Genomic DNA, 23,406 nt, shown 5'->3' with positions numbered 1-23,406 from the left:
GGCCGAGAGGTTGTGTGCAGCACTGCGGAGAGGTGGAAGTCGGCTCCACACCGCGCGCGCGGAGGAAGGCTCTGCACCTGGGCGGGGGCAACCTCAGCAATTTGGGGAGGACGAAGGGATAGTGCTTGAAGTTGGATTTCGACCCAATGGGCATGTGGCCGGGGAGGCGGAGACTTCTTGTGCTTTAGGGTTATATAAAATAGGACCAGCCCTCTGAGCTGCCGGTGGATATTATTATTGAATGTAACGGCTTGGTTATAGCAGAGCGCTAGGCTTTGATGTGCTTCTTGCCTTTTCCCCAGGTCCTGCTTGTGGGAGCTTAGCTCCACTCTAGAGGTCACTAAGGGGACACAACTTTATCTTGGTGCTTCAGCTTGCTTTTTAATTGCGCCGGGGTACTCAAATCAGTTATTGGAAAGGGCTTAAAACCATGATCCTTAATCTTTTGGAAGATGTTACTACAAAACACCCGGGATTCTGTTTGAAACTGTAATATATGTATAATAATTTTCTTGCAATGTATTTCTTTAAAATATTACAGTTCCTGTAAAACAGAAAAGGCCTTAAACCTGATTTTTTTTCTCCCAATGATTAGTACCTATTTAAAGTGGTAGACGACTAAAGAAAGAATGAGAGAACATACTCATCTACAGTTTCCTTACCACAGTATCAGATCATTACTCGAAACCCAGATTGACAAGGTGCATTAGTTGCACTTTTGGTTAGCTCCTTTTCCATGGGACCATATGGCATGATGAGCGAAACAGAAGGATTGGTTTTCAGCATTGCTGATGTGGCTATCCATTGGCAGGAGTACATTTCATACCCACCCCAAACCTTGCAGATTGCAAATGGTCCATGAACAGTGGAAAAAATTTTTACAGTTTTACAGTACATGGCAGCAAGACATGGTCCTACTCTTGAAATTAATCTGGGCAGAAGCACAAATAATACAAAGGAGACCAAATTAATGAGAAGTGAACCAGTATCAGAGGTTTGATGAACCCCTCTTTAGACCCTCCCCAACCCCAGAAAAAAACCAAGAAGTTTTTGTTTTGGATGCCAAGATAGGATTGTGTGTATTTCCTTAAATTTAATTTGATAGTGAAATAATTGAAGAATAGAGGTTAATAGACTTTTGCCATTTAAGTGTCAATAGTTCCTCTGGAAAAATTAATAATCAAGCTTTCCTAGGATGTGTGGTTTCAAGAAATTTCATTGCAGTTTTTAAAAATAAGGTTTTCTTATGCTACATGTTTTCCTTAAAGGGAAAGTTATATTATTTAGTGCTTACTGACTTGTGGGTATTTTTTTCCCCTCTCTACTAATGTTGGGTTTCTGTTTTTAAAACCAGTTTATTTAATAATTCTTAGAAGGAAAGATGCTCCCCCCTTTTTTTAATCCTTAGAGTTTCACTTTAGCAAAGCAGGTTTAGTGGTGATACTTTATAGATAACAAAAGCAAGCCCGGGAAGTTGTAATCCAGTTGAGTTGCCTCAATTTTTCCTTTTTAAGAGATCTCTACAAAAGCATCTGACTGCAGGTTTGCTGAACTGCTTGCTCTCAGACATCTGCTTCTAAGCTACAACCAGCTAAATAGGGACTGTCTGGTAGAGAAGCAAATTGTTAAATTGTTAGCTTTTTTCTTCTTTTGGCAGCCTGCTCAGGTAAACTTTGCAGGATAATAAGCCAGAGGTTGAACACTCTTCTATGCTGTGCTGGTTATCATCTTAGGAAAGCTGATTCTCTGCTTAGCTACACTGCATGAGGGAAGGGATCATTTGTTGGAGCATGTGACAGGCAAGTCACTCATTGGCTTCTGAAGTCCCAGCAATAAATGCTACATACCTAGAATAGACAGAAATTGGCCAAAGGGAAATATAATTTCTTAACACTGACAGAAAAATAAGATGAGTTGGCCATACTTTTCAAGGAATACTGACATTTATTTGTGATACTGCATCAAAAGGACAACTCAAAAAGGCAAGTGGAATATTTATCAATCCAATATTTATAATATTTTGTTAAAAATGCTGTAGTCCATGATCAAAGTGTTATAAACACAAGTTAGTTACATTGGTTATGGTGATATTAAACACTGTTCCCTCCCCCTTTTCAATATTAGTATAGGATTTCTCAATTATTTAAGTTTAATGGTTGAATTATGCTTGGGTTCATCTTCATGCATTCTTTCAGCACTTATTTACTGAGCACTGGATATGTATAAGGTTCTGTGCAAAACTCTAGGGACACAGTGATGAACATGATAGACAATGAAGAGTACATTAATAGGGGAACTAGAAGGAGCAGGTAAACTACATGAGCAAGAAAATTTCACAATGATAATACCATGAAGAAAACAAAATAGGACTAAGAAAGGGAGGGGAAAAAAGAGGGGGGGGCAAACTAAGAAATTAGACTCTTGACTAATAGAACCAAACTGATGTTACCAGAGGGGAGGGTGGGTGGGGGGATGGGTGAAATAGGTGATAGGGATTAAAGAGTACATATCATGAAAAAAAAAAAAAAAGAAAAGAAGATGATGCGCTAGAAAATGATTGTAGGATTACTTTAGATTATCTAAAGAGGTGACATTTGAGCTGGGAACCGAATGAAGAAAAATTTGCATGCCAAGAACTGGAACATAACAGATCTTATGGCAGGAATGAGGTAGCAGCGTGTCATGTTCACGTACAGAAGGAAAGTTGGTTTGACTGGAATGTAAGGTCTGAGGTAGAAGAGAAGCCAGATCTTTTTGACCCTAAGTAGGAGTATAGATTTTATTTTAAGTGCAGTGGGAAGACAACTGGATGGATACTTATTAAATGTTTGGGATTATATTCTTATCCTTGAGGATGATTTTAGAGAGAACAGTTTTCGTATGTTGGGGAGCAAGAATAATTCCTATCTCCTCAAAGGTCCTTCTAGCTGGACTAAGAAACAAATTGATCAGAGACAGATTAACAGGGGAATATCAAATTTAAAAGGTGCATAGACATGGAAATTCCAAAGACAATCAGGCAAAATGAGCTATATATGTCATTCTGAACTAAGGAAAAGGTGGGTAGGGGTCTGGGATTTCAGAGGAAAGGAATGCATTTCATGGGACGATAAGAAGAGCAGATGTTTGGTAATTAAATGTTTGTTGTACCATACAGATGGGTTACTCCGATAAAATCTATCTCTGTTAATAACCCTTATTCTGGGAAAGATCCTCCCCCCAGTTTAGATTCTTCTGTGTAGTTAAGGAAGGAACAAAAGTTTCTTTTGAGCCTGCAGGGTCTCAAGTGCCTTCCGTGCAAATTAACCCATATGCCAAAGTGGCACATTGTGTGTGTGTGTGTGTGTGTGTGTGTGTGTGTGTGTGTGTGTGTAAGGGTGTTCCATCCTGAATCCCTACACATACATCCACTTATTAGACCAAGTAAAGCAACCCAATGAACTTCACTTTTCTGAAAGGTCTAGTTATACTCAAGTGTCCTCTCTACTACTTATCAAAATACCTACAATGTTTTGGGCTGAGATGTTGATAACATTTCTAGAAATTTCTGTTTGAAAAACAATTTTAAAGAGAATGTGGTAAAGAGGCTAGCAAGCCACTCAATGAAATTAAATCTTTGGAAAAACGCATTATAATGTTAGAAAGGAGAATTATAAAGAGTCTGGAACATGACTGACTGTGCAGTAGGCAGAATGTGGAAAGCAGCGGGAGGGACTCCTAGGTAATGGAAAAGAGTCTAAGAAAGAAGAGTGATGGTAGGAAAGGAGACACAGGAAAGCCTCTAAGACAATGTCAGCCAATTCATGATTTTGCCAAGAGACGCAGAAGCCTGATGTGAGAGTGTTCCAAAAGAAACACTCTAATTCGAGCACAAAGGAAGTTCAAATCAGGGTACCTTTAATACTTCTGACTGATCTTTTACTTGTAAAGCATTTGTGACAATAAAAGCATACAGGCTTTTAAAAGATAGCTTTGATTTTATTAATCATTATTAGGTTGTTCTTACGGATTACAAACCTCACAGATGAAAGTAGCATGAAAGAATTAATGATAAAAACTGCCATTTGTTTGAGGTAGCTGCTTGACAGCTAGTTAGCAGGGAGAGTGTGTTCTCGGGTCTCTGATCTTACTGTGCAGATGTTGGCAGGGGGAAAATGGGGTCTTGGATGATTTTCTGCTCCATGAGCATTTATGACTAGAAAGTGCCATGGTATTTAATAATAAAATAATAATTATTTTAAAGCTCTCCACTGCCGTCTTCCACATCCAAACTGCTTCTTTGCCAAGGATTAACAATGAGACTATACTAAGAATTTTTTATCACTTCAGGGCTTTGTTAAGCCCCCTCCTTCTGTTTCTTTGTACTCCAAGTCTCTCTTTTGAGGCTAGCAAGGCTGGTATACCTCAAGGTTTAAGTAACTAAGGATGAATCTGGCCCTTAGTGATACTGGAACACAATGTGTTTGTGACATCAGCTCTTTTCCATACTATTGAGAGTTTTAGTATGTTTGAGTTAGAAGAAATGCTCAGTATTCATAGAGTTATTGGAGGAATGATAAAGAGGTAAGTGATGCTGCTGCATACAAATAGTCTATATCTGTAATGAATTTGGTTAAGATTATTATTTGTGAATACATATTCTATATAATGGAATTTATATCAGGATTTATATCTTAACAATTTTTTAAATGTTTATTTATTTTTGAGAGAGAGAGATTGAGATAGAGTGTGAGCAGGGAGGGGCAGAGAGAGAGGGAGATACAGAATCTGAAGCAGGTGCCAGGCTCTGTGGAACTTGAACTCAAAAACCATGAGATCATGACTGAGCCAAAGCCAGACACTCAGCTGACTGAACCACCCAGGTGCCCCTCCAAGATTTATATCTTGATTATGTATGTTTATATGTATATGCGCATATTTTATTATATCATATGTATACATATATAACTTAAGACATATATCTTGATATATATAATTTACATCAAGATATATATATCTTGAATTTGGTCAAGTTTACTTTTTGTAAAGACATTCGGGGCGCCTGGGTGGCTTAGTCGGTTAAGCGTCCGACTTTCGCTTAGGTCTTGATCTCGCGGTTTGTGGGTTCTTGCCCCGTGTCTGGCTCTGTGCTGATTGCCAGCTCAGAGCCTGGAGCCTGTTTCAGTCTGTGACTCCCTCTCTCTCTGACCCTCCCCTGCTCACGCTGTCTCTCTCTCTCTCCTAGAAATAAATAAAACATTGAAAAAAAAAAGACATTCTACATAAATGCAGATATATATCTTGATACATACAAAATAGAGCTCAGTTACCAATTTATATTCACAAATCACTCTACATACATGTGAATAAATATCTGCATTTTACATATGAGGAAATTGAGATACAAAGACATTAGGTGCTTTCTTGAGGTCTAAGAATAAATTGTGTACTCTGGATAGAGGCATAAATAAGCCTTATGACTCTTTTTCCTTCATCTATGTCCAATATTTTAATATCCATTCATTTTCCTCAGGGTTACTCAACACTAACATAGAAAGGTAGGTCATCAAGGTGTTCCCACCCCCACCCCCCCTCCCCCCACTGAATCAAGAGCATGATATATCTTATATTTTCCTCAGAAGTATCACCACTTTATTGTTTGCAATCCACTTTTAAAATAAAAAATGGGGATCAGTTAAGCATCCAAGTCTTGATTTCAGGTCAGGTCATGGACTCACAGTTTGTGGATTTGAGCCCCGCATCTGGCTCTGTGCTGCCAGTGCTGGGCTTGCTTGGGATTCTCTCTCCCTCTCTCCCAAAATAAATAAACTTAAAAAAAGTTAAATTAAAATTACATTACTAACAAAAAGTGCTCACTGATGCTAAGGTGATAGAGATGGGGAGGCAAAAAAGATGGAAAAAAGATCTCACATTTTGAAGTGATGTAAACAGAAAAGATGCATCCCAGTCTACTCTAAAATAGATTGAGATTATTTTACCATTCATATGTGAAGCCATTTGACTGTGGTGGTCGCCAGCCTTCAATAATGGCCTTAGTGTTCTTTGCCTACTGGTATTCACACCTTACCTTCTCCTTTCCCACACTGAATCTGGGCTGACCCGTGTAACCAGTAAAGTACAGTAGAAGGCTATACTGTACATAAAGTCATGTGGCTTCTGCCTTGCTCTTGTGTATCCTTTGCTCTCTTATATTGCTTACTTTGGGGAAAACCAGTTGCCATGTTGTGAAAACATTCAAGCTTCCCTGTGGAGAGGCCCCTGTGGGAAGAAGCTGAGGCCTGGAGCTGAGAGCCAGCCCCAACTTGCCAGCCAATATAAGGGATCTACCTGGGAAACAGATCCTCCAGCCCAGTTAAGCCTTCAGTGTCTTTTGCTCAGTCAACATCTTACTGAACTTCATGAGATACCCTAACCCAGAACTGCCCAACTTCTGGATTCCTGTATCACAGACTCTGTGAGGGATAATAAATGGTTACTATTATGTTAAGCCACTAAATCTGGGGTAATTTGTTACAAAGCATTAGATAATGAATACATACATGTTTCATTACTTTTGCACTTCTGTCTTGGGAAATAGACCCTCTCAGTGGTATATATATATTAGGGAGATGTGTATGGAAGAATGTTTTTTAAAAAAACCCTCTACTGTAATGGGATTAATTTACTTATTTATACAGTTATTCTAGGGCTTCTCCTGTACCATATCTGCCACTTTCAGTCTCCTGAGAATAAAAGGAACACTCTAATTTGCAATTTTCCTTACTAGTATCAGCACTGGCCCTGAATTTTAGCCCACTTTCCTACTTTAGTGAATTGGACTGAAAACCTAAAGTTCTTTTTTCCTGTTTCCCTTGAGTTCCTTTTAGCAGCCTGTTTCCTCTCCATTTTTTTTGTTTGTTTTTGTTTTTGGTCCTCATCCCTAGCTCCTTTGTTTCACTTAGTTTGGAAGGTACTTCCAACTAGAAGCCACAACAAACTAAAAATCAAAGTGATAAACAGAAGATAAAAGTCCTAAAATCTCCCAAACAGCCCGAGACTTCACAGCTTCCCAAACTGAAAAGGCAGAAAGTCCCTTAAAACCTAAAATCTTCCCCAAAAAGCCTCTCCCAAGTTATATTTATCTACTCCTTTCTACCAAAGAATACCTTCTCCCTCCCAGGCCAACTAGTGCTTTGATGTATGACCAGCAAAATGAAAAAAAGGATCAAGAAAGAAAAGAATGCTGCCACCCCTTTTACTTAAGGTTGGGTATTTGTCCATTTTATTTCATTCATTCGACAAATATAAGATACACTTACTCTGTGCTAGGCACAATTCTGAGGGACTTACCATAAAAAAAATGGAGCCTTGATCAGGTTTATATTCTAGATAGGGAAGATAGACAATGAATAATAAAAAATTAGCAAATTGTTGATATTAAAAATTGAAAAGTGTTGTGAGAAAAAATATATACATGGTGAGGGGGGTTTGCAACACTAGTAATGGGATGATGGAGCAATCAGCTGTAAATAGTAATAGGATGGTTAGGGTAGGCCTAATTGAAAGGTAATATTGAAGAAGGTAAGTAGTTATTCGTGGGAGGGCAATAACCTTCCAGGAGGGGAGAAAAGCCAGTGCAAAGACCCAAAGTTTGGCATATATCTGGAATGTCTGATAAACATAAAGGAGGCTGAGTGGTGTTAGAGAGCAGAATAGAAATAGGAAAGGGGATCAGGAAGATGAGAGAGGACCAGATTATGTTAGTCCTTTTAGGCAACTTAAAGGACTAGTTTGGGGGTGCCTGGTTGGTTCAGTTGGTGAACATGAGACTTTTGATCTTGGGGTCATGAGTTTGAGCTCCATGTTGGGCATAGAAGTTACTTAAAAAAAGATGACTCGCTTATTAATAAAATAAAGACTTCAGTGGAAATGGAGCTCACTGCAAGTTTTTAACAGAAGAGTTATGTGCTGTGACTTACATTTTATTATTTTATGAATTTTTAAAAAATATTTTTTTAATTTTAATTTTTTTATTTTAGAGAGAGAGAGAGAGCACAAGTGAGGGAGAGAGGCAGAGGGAGAGAGAGAGAATCCCAAGCAGGCTCCATAGTCAGTGTAGAGCCCAATGTGGGTTCAATCCCACAATCCTGGGATCATGACCTGAGCCAAAATTAAGAGTCAGATAGATGTTCAACCAACTGAGCCACCCAGGTGCCCCAGGTATGACTTACATTTTAAAAGAATTGTTGTGGCTCCTGTGTTGGGAGCATCCTATAGGGGCAAGGAGAGGAGCTGGAAGACCAGTAAGGAGATGTATGTAGTATCTCAGCTAAGAGATGCTGGTGGTATTAGCATGGAAGCAGTGAAGGACGTGGGAAGTGGAAGGATACTGAACGTATTTGGAAGTGAAGCTCATATGTTTTCCTGAACTAACGGTATGTGTAGGGTGAGAGAAAGCTAGGTGTTATGGATGACTGCATAGTTTTGGCCTGAGCATCTAATGGGATGGAGTTGCCATCAAATGGTATTAGAAAATTGTGGGTGAGACAAGTTTAGGGGGAAGGATCAGGAGTTCACTTTTGGACACATTTTGGTTCGAAACATTTATTTAATATTCAAGTGGAGGACAAGGAGGAAGTTGGATATAGGAGTCTAGAGTCTGGGAGAGAGGCAATTTGGGAGTCATCAGCACACAGGTGGTATTTAAGAGCCCATACTGGAGGACTCACTAGGAAGTGCGTGCAGACTGAGATAAATGACCTGAGGCTAGGATTGTTGCATTATTAAGAGGAAGCGGGGGAAGAGGAGGAAACTAGTAAAGGAGACTGAAAAAGAGCAACTAGCAAGTAGGGAGGAAATTGAAAGAGGGTGGAATTCTGGAGCCAAGGGAGAAAGTACAAAGGAAGAGAGGAATAATGCCACTGATAAGTGAAGTAAGATGAGAGCTTAGAAGTGTCCACTGGATTTATTAATGTGAAGGTCACTGCAAACCTGGACAAGGGTGGTTGAATTGTAGTGGTGGCAGTGAATGTCTGAATGGAACAGGTTAAAAGAGATGGGCGGAGTTTAGAGACTGCTTAGATAACTCTTTAAGGGTGTTGTTGTAAAGGGAGCAAAGAAAAGGTGCTGTGGCTGGGATGAGAAAAGCAGTAGAGAAGAAAATGTGATTTTCTTAACAGCAGAGAAATAATAGCAGATTTTGTTCCTTGTAGTGTGTTACTATTTGCTTTTTGTCTTTGACCTCTCTTTTACTGTTTTACTTTATGGCTCCTTTTCATGACAGTTCCATAGGGAGGTAAGGAAGAATTCATGTAGAATGACTTTATCTCATTTATTTTTTATTTTTATTTCTTTAAACATACTATCTTAAAAATATAAATATAGGGGCACCTGGGTGGCTCAATCAGTTAAGTGTTTGACTTCAGCTCAGGTCATGATCTCACGGTTCATGGGTTTGCCCTCCGTGTCTGACTCTCTGCTATCAGCATGGACCTGGGTGTCATCCTCTGTCTCCTTCTCTTTCTGTGCCTTTCCTGCTCTCACTCTCTTTCAAAATAAATAAATAAATAAATAAGTATTTAAGAAATATTAAATATAGCATTAAAAGAGGTGTATAAATGGACTTCCAGGTGAAATATTTAATAAAATATGCCACAATAGGAGAAAGTTGCCAGAAGAGAAAGTCATTGTGTTGCTGGCTGTAGTAGTCTATTCTGTCAGGTGGAAGGCTCAAAACAACTAAAGAAATACTTAAAAACACTGTAGTTCTTGACCAGAGGCACTTTTGCAGTGACTGTGGACAATCTCGCAGTGTCATGACTGGGGTAATGCTATTGGGTTCCAGTGGGTAGAGACCAGAGATGCTGCTAAACATTCTATAATGTCTAGGACAGTCCCTGCAGCAAAGCATGATCTGGTTTGAACTGTCAGTAGTGCTGGGTTGCAAAATTCTGGGGTAGCCTCATCATTTTTCCATTCTTCCAGAGAGAAGCTAGAAAGCTACTACTGAAAAAGGAATCTAGAAGAGTTGTCTTTACCTATCCCATTGTTCTATATTTAGACAAGGCACAACTTTTTAATAATAATGAGGGTTCAAACTAAAAATATTTTGGTTTTTTGTTTTTTGTCTTGGTTCACTGTCTCTTTGCCCTTGCCTTTCTCCTTCCTTCTGTTGGTTGCCATTGCATGTTACAGTTTGTTAATAAACGTAGGTAGTTTCTCATTAGGGCTTATGTTATGAGAGAAACGTTGAAATCCACAGTAAAAATTTTGTAGTTCAATAGAGGAACAACAGTTTCTCACTGCTGATTGCTGTTCTGCATCTGTGAATATTTTGTGAAAGGATCAGGAACACAATGCATTGTTAAGCTCTGGCTCTGTCTCTCTTTTATGTGAAAGGATGAGTAGCCTCCCAGACTACTTTTGTGTGGCTTCTTTTGGCCACTAGGACTTTAGAAGAGAGCTGAACTCTTACTAATTTTATCAGGTAAGGAAGACTGACCAAAGTCAGGACTGGTCCTACGTGCTTGAGCAATTTTCCTGTAAGATCAAAACTAATACAACACAACATCTTAATTATACTAGAATTAAAAACAATAATAAGATAAAAATTAAAAAAGTATTGCCATATTCACATAATTTTTTTTCAAAATCTAGTTTAATAAGAAGCAATTTAAAGTGTATTCATTTGAAGAACTTACAGGACAGGTTCTTTGTGTGAATTTTGTAGCTCATTGGCTTGTGTTTCAGTGTTCAAATCCAGAGACCCTCCCCCCACCGAAAATATAAGATTTTGAAATTGGCAGTAAAAATTTTATAAAAAATTTATTATTACTCCAGGTTTGCCTTACCAAAAACTCAAAAGTAATTTTAAAGTTTCTCCTATGGTTATGTTCATTTTATAAGTATTAGATAAAAATAAAAAGTCATAAAATGAAAAAAGAAATACTATAAAAGTTATTTAATAGACATGATACTTAACAAATTGAAGTATTAATAGTATTTTTCAGTTTGAATTAAGCCCTTTTTCCTTCTTATTCACTTTTCTCAGCCTCTTATTCACAGTTCTTTTGTTTGGCTGCACAAGAATGTCATCACATTCTTTTTCCATGACAATGACATTGATTCTACTGATTTAACACCTTTACTATAGTGAAAGAGTATTTATCAGTGAATAAAGAAGGAACATTCTGTTGTTTAAGAAAGTCTTTTCTCATAAATAAATGTGTCCAGAGATATCTTAACTGCTTGAGTTGGATAGACTTGAAGTTATAAAGAATAGCTTTGGAAGCTACCTCTTCTCTCTTCTTCTTAACCCTGAAGAAAGTCTTACATTGAAACGTCTACTTTGTAAAACTTTATGGAAACTCTGAATTGAATAATTACCACACTTCCACACATAAACTTTTATTTAGTAATCTATAGAAACAACACAAAGACAAAAGGACATAAGCTTCACATACTTAACTCTAAGATCAAAACTCCTTCTGTTTTAACTTCTGTAAATTCTCACTGCCTGATTATGAATTAATGCCCTAGGTAAGCAAATTAATAGCTTATACACAATTTTATATGGGTCAAGAGAGGCATGTAACCTATTTAACCTATTTGGGAAAAACCATTTTCAAGTTTGGGGCAGCATTAAATGGTAGAAAGTCATATATATTAGAAATAATTTACTAAAGCAAGTCTTTGAGAAATTCTAATGGGCATTTTTAAAAGCTAATTACTCATAGTAAATAGACTGAAATATCCTTTGAATATTTAGAATGTTTGTGGGTCTAGACTTCCTTTCTGTTAGTTGGCCCTATTTCATGAGGTTTATATTGCATCTTGTATTTCTGAAAACTGAGGTTTTTACTATGGAACCAGAAACATCTTGAGAATTGCCATTGTTAGGCCAGTGGTTCAATAATCATCAGACCCTGGTGATAAGAAGGTGGTTAGATGGTGTTCTTTTTTTTTTTTTTAAGTTTATTAATTTATTTTTGAGAGAGAGTGCAAGCTGGGCAGAGAGAGAGGGAGAGAGAATCCGAACCAGGCTCCGTTAATGGCACAGAGCCTGGTGGGGCTCCATCTCACAAACCATGAGATCAAGACCTGGGCCAAAATTAAGGGTCTGAAGCTCAATCAACTGAGCTACCCAGGCACCCCAGACAGTGTTCTGGAGTAATTTTATGGGAGGACTCTTTAGGAGAGATTTCTTGAATAAACATGTAGTCCTTTAATTCCTTTAGATATGCTAAAACTTTTTCTTGGAATCAGCCAGACCTTGAAATAGCTCCTTATTCAGCTTGTGCTATTTTGGCGCCCGTAGATGCGCTTTTGCTGATTTGTGCTTAGCTGTTGTAACACTGACTGACCTTGAGATACTTGACATCATATTAAGTTCCCAGATGTTATTTCTTGTACTGATCACTATTTTACAAAGTATCTGTGTTGTGAGTACCTGATGGAGAAGTTTCTCCAAAATGTCACTAACGATAGATAAAGTGAGTCATAGAACTCATAGTGTCTCCCACTATGAGTGGACAGCAAGGAAGCTCAGAACTGAGTCTGAGTCCCCTTCTTGCTCAAGACTCTGAGATCATAAGTCATTCACTTATGTATTTATTTTGTTTCTCATTGTCTCTCTTTATATATTTTGTTTGGTTGAATTGTATGTACTTCTAGAAACTTTTAGTTTTTCTAAAGTTTATTTATTTATTTTGAGGGAGAGAGAGCATGAGCAGGGGAGGAGCAGAGAGAGAGGGAGGGAGAGAATCCCAAGCAGGCTCCACACTGTCAGTGTAGAGCCCGATGCAGGGCTGGAGCTCATGAAACTGTGAGATCCTGACCTAAGTTGAAGTACAGAGTTGGATGCTCATCTCATTGAGCTAAACTGGCACCCCTAGAAACTATTTTAAAACTTCTTTGAAGCAAGGTCAATTATAAACAAATTAATGTTGGCTGAGACTAAATCCATAGAAGTTAAATAATCTACTCAAGTTATAAATCTGTAATTTGCAGAACTTGCATTTAAACCTAGATGTAGCCCCAAATAGTTTTGTACATGTGATAGAACACTGAAAAAATTTTGGGAAACAAATCTTCCTATGATCCTCACCTCCCCCTCCTTTTTACATCTAGTCTTTGTTCATGTATTTTTCTCCATAGCTGCAATTTTATTTTATGGTCTCTTTATCCATGTGGTTTCACAATTTGAGAATCTGATGTTATCCTTGATTGTTTTTCCATGCCTCTACTCAGCCCTGATCAAGTCAGTCACTATTATTGATCCTTAGTATCTACTTTTCTTTAATTCAGAGATATAATTGAGTACTCATCATTTCTAGTATGGGTTGAATGACCTATACGCTAACAGGTCTCCTGATGTTTGGATTTACATCACCTCCAATTAATTTTTTTTTTACATTATGGCAAATCAGATAGTCCTACAAGGCAGATATAATCACTTCACATCCCTAAAATCCAGTAATGACTTTCCATTACTTACCCGGGATAAAAAATAAAAAGTCCACAACAAGGCATATAAAGCTTTCGAGGATCTGACCCATGATTACCTTTTCTACTTCATCGCCCACCACTCTCCACATCCATTCTAAGCTTAAAGATCCTACCATTCTAACACTGGGGACACACACTTTCTTTTATGCTTCTCTGTCTCTGTTAGACTAGATTTTTTGGTTATGCTGAAAAATCCCTTTTCATCCTTCAAGCCTCAACACAAATGTCACTACTTTCTCTCTGAAACTTTCCCCATCTTCCTCTCTGGCACTCCTGCCCTGCCCCTACCCTAGAGGCACAGGTAAGCATTTCCTCTTTAGGGCTCCCGGACATATTGCACACGCTTCTGTTAGTTCTCCTAGACAGATTGAAAATGTTGAGTCCATCTCCTTTCTCAGTCTTCCTGTGGGTCTTTAGCTTTACTACTGCCCTGAAGCAAAAGAACCAAAAATCTGACAAAATCAGGAACTTAACATCCCAAGGTCAGAGTGTCACTGGAGCTGATACCTGCCTCCCACTCTTCTGGTGACACTATCAGGCAGTTTCAGGCCAGCCCGTCTGTACTTGGTGCCTGGGGGAACAGCACTGCATTCCCAAGCCAGTTGTCTAGAAGCTTTCTGCTCTTTCCTAGGGCTTCTTTCAGTCTTTCTGTATCTTGACTTCATTTTCTTGGATCAAACTTGGCTTTGTTTAGGTGGTCACGTGCCTGGATTGGGACCTGAGTTTTGGATTGCAACAAAGGACTGCTGCCTCTCGGTGCCTAGAGTCTGCCATGTGTCTATTCACTTTCCCCTTCTCTGGGTCCCTCCGCTTATACCACTACTAGGCTATGAGGGTCCCTCCTTGAGGGTCCTGATTGTGTGATATTTATCTCACAATACAAAATGTCTGGTGTAACTCTGGGCATGTCACAGAGACTAAATGAATACATTATTGAATAAATCAAACATACATATTTATATTTTATATATTCTTCATAATTTTAATGGTTTGATGATAATTTCATTCTGTTAACATAAATAACATAATTAACTGAATTTTCTAGGATTTCTCTGCAAATACAGAGGCTTAATAAACATCTGTCCCTGTGTGTGTATGTATGTGTGTGTTTACTGTGTTGAACTATGGGTTTAGGTCTAAAAAGTTAAGTGTGGCCCATGAAAAAGAAAGTGAATTTGTAATTAATATATCTAGGGAACTGTACTGATTGGTTAGTAGAAGATCGAATGTTATCTCCAAATTGTAACACTATTATCTTGTAATAATATTATAAATTATCAGAAAGTTCACTAGAAAGTTATTCCAAGTTCTGATATGTAATAATAGCTTGAGTTCTAAGAAAAAAAGGTACAGAAGAAAGTGGTGCTAAATTATATTCCTTTAACTAGGACTCCTAAAGTTTATATTTTCATTTTTCTTTTTGTCGTATTCTTCCTTTATTGACAATACATTTTCACATGAGTATGAAATTAAACTTTAAACATCTTAAAGTAGAGACTTCTAAATCTTTATCTTAGGGCCTAACACTTAGTAAATGTTCAGTGATAATTAGTTGAATGAATAAATGAGTGAATTTTGAGATGTAAGGGATTTTTTTTGTTTTTTTGGTTTTTTTTTTTTGCAATGAATGGATAGAGTTCTCTTGCCTGCCACTGAACTGAGACCATAGAAAGAACTCAGAGCAGGTGTTGCTGTTCCCATATGTAGTAGGAATGGTTCCCCAGACCATGTCTGAATAATCTATACTTTGAATACTATTTCTGGATAATCAGGAACTGTTACTGTTTTTATTTCTTTAAGATTTCACATTGGAACTGTTCAACTCATCAAAAGTTTTTTTGTTTTGTTTTTGTTTTTGTTTTTAATTATAGGGTGCCTGGATGGCTCAGTCAGTTAGGTATTGAAACTCTTGATTTCGGCTCAAGTCATGATCCCAGGGTCATGGCTCCGAGCTGAGTGTGAAGCCTACTTAGGATTCTTTCTCTCTCCCCTTCTCTTTCTGCCCTCCCCCAGATCACGAATGGTCTTTCTCTTTCTTTCTCTAAAATACAATTTTTAAAAAGTTGTTTTTTTTTTTATTGTAGAAAAAGTTGATTCCATGATCTATAGGAAATAAATAACTTCTGGGTCAGGGCATTTGAGATGTTTCTGAAACACTGAGAATCTGGTGTGTTTAGATAGGAAAATTCTGATTAAAAATATAGACAATGGGATGAAGGTGGTGACTCAAGCATGAAAGGCTGCCCTTAGGCAGTGTCTTTTCCAGAGAATACATCACTGTCACCTAGAGATATTCTTTAGTTAGTTCCTAATAAATGGCTTTTCCACGTTTGGAATCTTTAAATTTCATTACTCTAGAATTATTTCTGAAATACCTGGAGAGATATTTTCTCTTCCCTTCCACCCTCCCTACTTTTCTTCCCTCCTTTGATATAATTATTTTCTAATTTTGGGTTAGTCTTGGTTAACAAAAAGTAATTTATTGAAAATGGTCTCATTAAGAACTGTAATACCAAGTACGATTTTAAGGATCATCAAATGAATTTATATATTATGTCTTGAAAAACTAGCTTGATATGCATTGCATTATTATTTAACATTGTGATTTTAATTTTATTTTTTATTAATATGATGTAAAAAAAAAAAGGTATATTCCCTGCCCATCTCTATTGCATTATTAGCATTCTTCCAAGGTATAAAACATTTATAATTGTTAACTCATTAATCTTCAGGAGGGAGAGAAAATTTGTAGATGTTATTTTTACCATTTCAAAAGATAAGAAAGCATCTTTACCAAAGAATTTTTGTTGCTTACTATCAATTTATGTATCACTTGAAGATTTCATTATAATTTTGAATGTCAGTTTACGTTTGACATATGGACACTTTTTTTTAAATATGGACACTTTTTAAAAAGGTTGATGTACAAATGAAATATTATTAATACTGAAATTCAGCTTTCCTAACTTTTAGTCTTATTTTTCTACTCCGTAGATAGTCAGATATTATGACACAAGATAAGGAAAATTCTATCTTTTAACATTTCTTTTCCCTTGAAGACACTAATGACATTTGTATCTGACTTACAGACTCTCATGCTATATTTAAACATGGCCTTTTTTTCCCTTTTGGAACTTCATTTTTCATTTCAGTTTTTTGAAAGCTGATATATTTCCATTTGTGATGTCAGTTTTTCTTACTTTCATATTGATTGTGAAATTCATGTGACTGTGGTTCAGCACATTTTTAAAATAATGTAAATTATTTTACATTATTTTATTATTTTATATATTATACTTGAAATAGTCATCAGTATTGAAGTCTGAAATTTTAAGATAGTTTTTAACCAATTTCTGATTATCAAGCTGTGATGTGTAGTTAGAAGTCATTAGAGATAAAACTCCAGGGTGTGTTAAAAATGAAAGAGATTTTACAAATGGTTTAGCTTAACTTCTTTTCAGATGAGTAAACTTAGGCTCAGAGAGATTAACATTATTTTCCCATGTTACACAGCCAGAACTTGGCAAGTCTAGATTAAAATTCAGATCTGACTTTTAGTTCAATGTTGCTTTCACCACATGCTCTGGAATTGGCTCTATTGTTTATGGATGACATCGCAGATGGAGCAACAGAGGTCTTGCATCTATGTCCTGGAATTAGAGTGGGGTGTGTGTGTGTGTGTGTGTGTGTGTATACGTGCACATGCAGATATCCACAATACAAGAAAGTAGAAGAAAGGTGCTTTAACTTTGCTTACACATGCCTTAAGTATTTCCATACCTCCTTGAGGTTGCACTTGTTAGCATTTATCAAACCATTTTAATTGTATGTATACTTACTTTTCTTCCCTACTAGACCATAAATTTCATGCCTTGTTCATAGGTGTATCTTTGATGGCTACTAGCAAAGTGTCTTACTCACTCTTGGTACTCCACAATGATTTGTTGAGGAAATGAATTTTTTTTAAGATAAGAAAAACATAATGGAATGGAATAGGTTTGGGGATCAGATATCTTATTCTAGAAAGAACAATCTCACATCCCAATTCAGTTTTCTATTATTCCTGCTCACATGTTCCTTGAGATGATGTTTCTTATCATTTTCAACATTTCCCAGAGCCTACCTGCTTTCTTTTTTTCTGGACTTTGGGGTCAGACAGATATGTGTTCAAATTCCAGCTATATGATCTTGAACAAGTTACTTAACCTCATTGAACTTCATTCTCCTTATGTGAAAAATTGAGACAATAATAACCTACCTTACAGACTATTTTGTGGTAGTCAACATAATAAATGGCGAAGTGTATAGCATTATGTTGTGTGTAATAGGTGTTCAATAAATGTTTGTTTCATTTTCCTTTCTTGTTTTCTCCTACCTCTCTCTCTCTTTGTTCCTTCCCTCTTCCTCTTTCCTTCCTTCCATCTTTCCCTTTCTTCTTTCCTTCCTTCTTCCTTCCTGCCTGCCTGCCTTCCCCTACTTCCCATTTTCTAGAAGTGCGGGAACTGCAGAAAATTAGAATCATATTCAAAGCTAGCTTTTTTACAGCAAAGGTGCTCTACCCAGCTTGCTTCCGGGTCAGCTTGTGTTCTTTCTTTCTTTCCTTTTTTTTTTTTAATGTTTATTTTTGAGAGACTGAGCACCAGCGGGGGAGGGGCAGAGGGAGGGAGGCGCAATCCAAAACAGGCTCCAGGCTCTGAACTGTTAGCACAGAGCTCTGTGTGGGGCTTGAGCCCACGAACCATGACCTGAAATCGGACACCTAACTGACTGAGCCACCCAGGCGCCCCAAGATCAGCCTGTATTTTCCTACTTCTTTTCTCTGTCCCGTTTGTACCCACAGCTGACTATATTTACATTCAGTTTTCCACACTGGCCTGAAATCCAATTACGCTGCCAGATGTCTGATTCTCAGCATGTATTCTGTATCAAGGTAGCAAGAGAGGAAAAGAGTGAGACCCGGGAAGCCCAGGAGTGCCAAAGGCAGTAAAAAACACTCCAAAAGGTTGTGTTGATTGCAGAATAGCTGTTCCAGGAACACAGTCTTTGGAATGACATTCAGAGCTCTTTTAAAAAGGAAAAGAGGAAGGTCACATCAGGCTTTGTTGCAAAATGATTCTAATCAGGATTTGAATTAATATTTAAAACAAGCCCAGCCTGAAAAGAAGAGCTAAGCTACTGAACTGAATACAATAATAATAATAATAATGATAATAAGTTAATTATCAAAACATTATCTGAAGGAAAGGGCTCTCCTGACATAGGCAATCTTGCCTTATCACAGGTGAGCTCTCAGTGGTGAAGCAACTACTGATGAGGTTCTGATTAGATAGTGGATCAGCTGATGGAGAGTATAGAGTCTTTAAGAGTGTTTGGCTCAGAGTGAGACTATTTTATTTCTAATCTTCCACTAACTAATTTGTGACTTTGAGCCCTCAGGTTGCAAAATTTATTGGTAAAACAAACTGTTATATGCTTGTAAATTGTTGCTATCGATATTATTTCTTTGGTTTAAAGCCAAAGATCTGTTGAGGAGGGTAGTAGGAGAGTTTACCTCCTTTGAGAACCTCTGCTGTAATGAAAGAGATAGGCCAGGGAGATGGTTGTCTGTATACCTTTAGACTTTCTGGTGGAGTTACCATGAGATTACAATAAAAAAATCACAAAATTACTCTATTCCAAATTGAGTTTCCTTTCGTTCATTAAGCATTTTATTGAATGATTCTCCATGCACTGTGCTGGGCTCCGAGGGTGCAGAGATAAGTATGACTTGATCTCTACTTTCAAGGAACTTGCTTTCTACTCAAGGGAGAAAGCAATGCCTTACCGGTTCATTTTCATACAAAGCTGAGTGCAACGATTATTTGGCAAGTTGATTCAAATTTCAGTGGGACCGCAAAGGTATGACCTTCCCATTCACCCTAGGGAGTTAGTTGAGAAAGGTGTAGTCATAGGAGACTATATTTCAAATCATCAAACAAAATTAACCTTGCTGACATCTTAACTGTAAAATGTTGACACTTTATTCCCTGCCTATATTATTTTTACTTTATATGTACATAATTTTTGGATCTGATTAATGTTTCTCTAATGCAGTGGTTCTCAAAATGTCATCAGCAGCATCTGGGAACTAGCTAGACATCCAAATTCTTGGGCTCCCCCTCAAGCCTACTGAATTGGATGCTCTGGGGACAGGACACAGCCATCTGTTTTTAAAAGCCTTCTGACTCCCCACTAGAATCATGCTGAAGTTTGAGAACCACCGCTTTAATAATTCACTGGTTATTTCTCAAATATTTTATACAAAATATTTTTATAAATAAATTTGTATAAAATGTTTTAAAAAAGCAGGATATAATCTATATAGTTACATGAATTAAGCATGTGCCCAGTATCTTTATACATCATCTCATTTAATCTTCGCAATAGCCCTGAGAAGGGGCTTAGTGGCTCTAACTTCTGGGTTAGTTTCTAAATACCTGTGAAGCATAAGTGTATTATTTGTCTAGGCCTTGCCTCAGACCACTAAATCAGAGACTCCAGAGTTTCTAATTTTTACCATGATTGAGGAGCATTGAAGTACTTATTTGTGTATTTTACGTACATAAAAATTGAGGTTTGGAAGTGATACACAATTTGACTAGTATTCTGTTGTCTGATGAGGCAGAGCAAGTATTTTATTATTTGTTCAGCAGATACTGACATTGAATAACTACTGAGACTGACATCAAGGACTGTGCTTCTAATTAGTCAGATAAATTTTTCTTATATAATCTACAAGAAAAAAAGTGTTTTTTTTAAAGAGAGAGAAAGGTAATATTTGCAAAATGATTTACAGTTCCTTTACAAAGCATAACAACCTTGTAATGTTGTTATCATTGCTGTGTTACAAATTAGGAAACCAAGGCTGAGTGAGATGAAGTGATTTGCCTAAAATTACACAGCCAGTAAGCCTTAGGGCCAAGAATGTGAATCCAGACTTTTTGACTCTGTATGTCAGCTTTTTCCCATTCCTCTTTACCGCATTTATATATATAAAATTAGAATAAGGAAGCTAGATACATGACATTTACAGGACTATTTACCTTCCTTATCATTAAATTTACTTAGAAATTATAAACAAAATATAATTAGTATAATATTTATAGTTGGAATTTATTTTTCTAAATCTTTTTTTCATGAGGTTAATTTATTTACAGAGAGACAGAGAACATGAGTGGGAGAGGGACAGAGAGAGAGAGAGGGAGAAAGAATCCCAAAGCAGGCTCCTTGATGTCATGCAGAGACCAATGCTAGGCTTGAACCCACGAACTGCGAGATCATGACCTGAGCTGAAACCAAGAGTCAGGCACTTAACCAACTGAGCCACCCAGTCATCCTTATTTTCTTACATCTTAAAGAAAATGTGTGAATTATCTATCTTCTAAATATAAGGACTATAGCCTTTCTACTTAACTAATTGATGCACTGTACTGTCCCAATTCATTGCAAATACATCTGCCAATTTTATTTTATTTTTAAAAATATACTTTATTTTTTTAAGTTTGTTTTGAGAGAGAAGGAGAGAGAGAGAGAGTGCACGCTCTCACACGCGAGTGAACATGTGCTTGTGCACGTGCAAGCAGGGAAGAGGCAGAAAGAGAGGGAGAGAGATAATCCCAAATAGGCTACCTGCTGTCAGGGATTATCTAACTGCATGGAGCTCCACAGAGGGCTTGATCCCATGAACTGTGAGATCATGACCAGAGCAGAACCAAGAGTCTGTTGCTCAACTGACTGAGCCACCCAGATGCCCTGCCAATTTTATTGTGGTACAGATTTTATATTCTAGTGTGGTATGGTACCTGGACTAGTCTGCTAGTGTAGCAACTGAAGCTGATGGGTTTATTTACATTGGGAAGAGTGCAGTTAGGATAATGTGCTGCTCTTTCTATTGACCTTTAAGTTAACTTTGCCTTATGCCCTTTCGACCTGAGCTGAATCACAAAAACAGTTCAATAAAAGAATAGTTTCTAAAGGAACAGAGTCATTTAAGGTGAGGGCTTCCAGCCCCTTATTTTGGATTTCTCCCTTCAGAGTACTCTGGAGGCAATTCAGAAAGACAAAGTCCCGTTATAGTAGCTTTATTCAAAAGTTACTATATATCTGTAACAACATAAGGAATGGGAGATAATCTATTGTCTTAAAATTTGGAGAATTCAAAGCTTAGGACATTGGGTGACAATTACCTCCTGTGTGTTAGACACAGCCCCACTGGATTTACAAAGTTGGTCAGATCATCAATCCTGTCATCTATCTCTGGTCTATTTGGAAGAGAGATTCATTTAAGATCCTTTGAAGGGAATTTATAGTAATTGAAAGCAACATGGCATTTCTTTCTCTTCTTTTTTTTTTATGGTTTTTTTTAAAATTTTTATTTCTGAGAGAGAGAGACACAGAGAGACAGAGAGAGAGACAGTGTGAGCAGGGGAGGGTCTGATAGACGGAGACACAGAATCTGAAGCAGGCTCCAGGCTCTGAGCTGTCAGCATAGAGCCCGATGCGGGACTCGAACCCACGAACCGTGAGATCGTGACCTGAGCCGAAGTTGGACGCTTAACTGACTGAGCCACCCAGGCGCCCCTCTTTCTCTTCTTTTATAGGGAGGGAATGGAGATGCTTTTCTCTTCCCCAAACGAAGTGTTGTGGAGCACAAGAGCACTGCTTTTAAAAGTTAGAGTTATCTAGTGTTATGCCGGAGACACAGAGACTAACGGAGACCACTGAAGCCGAATTAAGGGAGTCTTTATTACCGGCTGGGACCGCACAGAGTTAACACAGAACTCTAAATGTGCGGCCCTGAGTCCAAGGACTTAGGGCTTCTTATAATGAGCAAGCAGGCAAGTGGGCAGTACAGAAGCAGAATTCAACGGTTATTGTAAAAAGGCTACAAAGTGATAAAGGAAGCAGCCCTTATCCTGGTATGTAGGAAAACATTTGTTATTTTGAAGGCAAGGTTAAGGGTTTGGGGGAGTTTCAAGGAAATAGCCATTATCTCAAGGACAAAATATGCAAACTGTGTCATATATAATCATTAACAGGCAACATTAACCCTTGTCTTCTTATTTGTTTATTTTCTTGCTCCTAAGGATAGTCATGTAGCCCTCCGAGTGCAGGCCCAGAAGGTAAACTCTGGGTCAAGATGGACTCAGGCTTGACTGAGGCTAAATTCATGTGCAACACTAGGAATCGGTGGATTGGCAGCTCTGCCCCTGGCCAGACATTTGCAAAACTGCAGAAACTAGCAGGCTTTCCCCATGCCTCTATCTTAGCAGAGTGTGAGCATTTTCTTGAAGGAACCTGATGTGCGGACTCCTATAACTTTGGGCAAAATATCATCTTAACAGGTCTCTGCTTCTCCTGTGGAGAAGACTTAAGCTAGGAAACAAAGTGGAGCTGCCCTTGACTGCAGGGTCAGGAGGGTCGGCAGTTTCTCAAACTGCACTAACATTGTAATTTCTGTGAGCCAAGTGAATCCAGTCTAAAAGGGCTGCTTACTAGGGCAAAGCTGAGAGGGGCTGTATTATAACAGATTTGTTGAAGAGTTCACTGTCCATTAAAGGAAACATACAGACCAAAGGACTCCACAGACATGTCTTGTGAGATCCAATATTTGGAAGCTTGTCATGCAGAGTGCACTTAATAGTCAAATGAGAATTGTAAACAAGACTTTTGTTTTAGATCCCTGCATCTTCCAGGATCCAAAAATGAAAGGGGCAAAGATGGGGGTGGGTTAGGAAGGAAGAAAGGAGCATGAAAGAACAGAACAGAGCCTTCCTCCACATTTTCCTTCTGCTTCTCTTCTCATCACCAGGAGTCATTTCTGAGCAAGTGGGAAAAGAGAAGCTCCAAATCTTATGAGATTAATGCTTTGATTTAGACAAG

At 37.8% G+C, this 23,406-nt stretch overlaps 1 protein-coding gene across 3 annotated transcripts in view; it reads left to right on the top strand.

Annotated features, from left to right (window-relative positions):
• The first annotated feature begins 4,524 nt into the window (after positions 1–4,524).
• SLC44A5 (solute carrier family 44 member 5) overlaps positions 4,525–23,406 on the top strand; it is a 424,123-nt gene continuing 405,241 nt past the window's right edge. For all 3 annotated transcript variants that reach the window (XM_039219401.1, XM_039219403.1, XM_039219402.1), the window contains exon 1: positions 4,525–4,563. The gene's annotated coding sequence lies outside the window, so the exon portion shown is untranslated. The remainder of the gene's footprint in view (positions 4,564–23,406) is intronic.

This window comes from Hyaena hyaena, unplaced genomic scaffold (assembly GCF_003009895.1).
Source record: "Hyaena hyaena isolate Hyena2069 unplaced genomic scaffold, ASM300989v1 scaffold_826, whole genome shotgun sequence".
NCBI lineage: Eukaryota > Metazoa > Chordata > Mammalia > Carnivora > Hyaenidae > Hyaena > Hyaena hyaena.
The sequence above is the reverse complement of the archived record's forward strand: the minus strand, read 5'-3'. Positions and strand labels throughout refer to the sequence as shown.